Source organism: Apium graveolens, chromosome 3 (assembly GCF_009905375.1).
Source record: "Apium graveolens cultivar Ventura chromosome 3, ASM990537v1, whole genome shotgun sequence".
In the NCBI taxonomy this organism is placed as follows: domain Eukaryota; kingdom Viridiplantae; phylum Streptophyta; class Magnoliopsida; order Apiales; family Apiaceae; genus Apium; species Apium graveolens.
Genome location: NC_133649.1, coordinates 196,027,398 through 196,029,225, shown reverse-complemented (window position 1 = coordinate 196,029,225; position 1,828 = coordinate 196,027,398). Strand labels below are relative to the sequence as shown.

The 1,828-nt window shown below is 35.0% G+C and overlaps 1 non-coding gene across 1 annotated transcript; it reads left to right on the top strand.

Moving 5' to 3' along the window:
• The first annotated feature begins 1,514 nt into the window (after window positions 1-1,514).
• Window positions 1,515-1,621, top strand: LOC141716335 (small nucleolar RNA R71). The gene has a single exon (XR_012573048.1). It is a non-coding gene; the product is annotated as a small nucleolar RNA R71 (small nucleolar RNA).
• The last annotated feature ends 207 nt before the right edge of the window (window positions 1,622-1,828 follow it).

Genomic DNA, 1,828 nt, shown 5'->3' with positions numbered 1-1,828 from the left:
GAAAGAAGAGTACACAACACTACCAATGATCCAACTTCCTTGAGTGAACCAGGTATTGGAGCAACTCCTGAGAGATTGAATCAACTGGAATCTGTACAGATGGTTTACCATACCTACTTGAAAGAATACATCATGTTGTATTTCATGACAGATGGTAGGGTTTATCATATAAGACAAAATGCCATTCCATTGAAGTATTTTGAAGAATTGGAGCATGTACTTTTCTTACTTCAAGTGGATGACAGAATAACAGGGACTGCTGCAAACTACTTAAAAGAACAGATTCAGAGACAGAAAAGGCTTTATTCTGTTAAGTCTGACAGCATATATGTTCCAAAGTACAGATATCATAATGGTAATATTGTTGATATGAAGCCTAATACTGCACAGATCAGAATATATCTTGGTATTAAGGGACTTGAATTCAATCTAGAGTCTGACAAAGCTTATGTCATAAGACTAGATCAGGAGTTGAGAAAAGCAAAGATCAATGATCTCAGAGCTGCAATCTTTCAAACTGGTGAAGATACTGCAGAGCTTAAAGATGTCAAAAGGAGAATGATTGATGAACTCAGATATGCTGAGAAATGTTTATTGAAGAACTATCTCAGAACAAATCCTGACATCAGAGAGATCAGAAAATGATGAAGCCAAGTCGAAGATCTACAACTGCTTAAATTCTGATATTTATACAGACTGAAGTTGTTATCAGAAGTTGAAATTGGTAAAAGCTTTAAGGACTGTAAGTTGTAGTTATCTAGTCTAATTCTCATGCATTTATACTTAATGTTTTTGACATCATCAAATATCTGTTAAACTTGTATATTATGTTAATTTACAAGTTGGGGGAGATTGTTAGATATATTTGATAATGTCATGGCTAATATGTTTTTTGTTTAGCTTTCAGATCTTACTTGAACAGGATAAATCAGTACTTAACTGTTGATCAGTACTTATACTGGAAGTCAGGACTTAAGGATATCAGTACTTATGTTATCAGGAGATAATCATCAGAAGATAGATATCAGAACTTAAGTGCTGAAGGACGATCAGATAAGGACAGTAGCTGATTAAAGGAAAGAAGATCAAGATAAACATAAGAAGAGATATGCATGAAGAAGGAATTCTGTAAAGAATGGAATACTTGGAAGAAAAGATATCTGATTGATATATTTTAGGAAGCAGAATTATATTCCATATCAATTAGCGATTATCTTGTAACTGTGTAGTATATAAACACAGATATAGGGTTTACACTATAAGTGTTATCATTATTAGAGAAGATTATTCATTGTAACCCTAGCAGCTCTCGTGATATTTGTTCATCACTGAGAGGTAACAGTTCCATACTGTAACAGAGTTTATTGTTTCAATAAAGTTTGTTTTCTGTTACTTAAGTTCTTAAAGTTCGATTTGAGTGTACTATACACTGTATTCACCCCCTCTACAGTGTGTGTGTGACCTAACAGAATATGCCCCCAAACCATTATAAATTGATGATCATCCAATCAAGCAGTCCATGAGGAGGACACTTCCTAAGCATCTCCTTGTATCACTCCCAAGCTTCATATAAAGATTCTCCTGATTGCTGCGCAAATTGAGTAAGAGTATTCCTGATTGTAGTTGTCTTTGCAATAGGGAAGAATTTAGTAAGAAACTTTTGAGCAAGATATTCCCAAGTAGTAATCGAACCAGCTGGTAGAGAGTGTAACCAGCTCTTAGCCTTGTCCCTCAGAGAGAATGGGAATAGTCTCAGCTTCACAGCATCTTCAGAAACACCGTTGAACTTGAAGGTGTCGCAGATCTCAATGAAATCCCTAATGTGCAT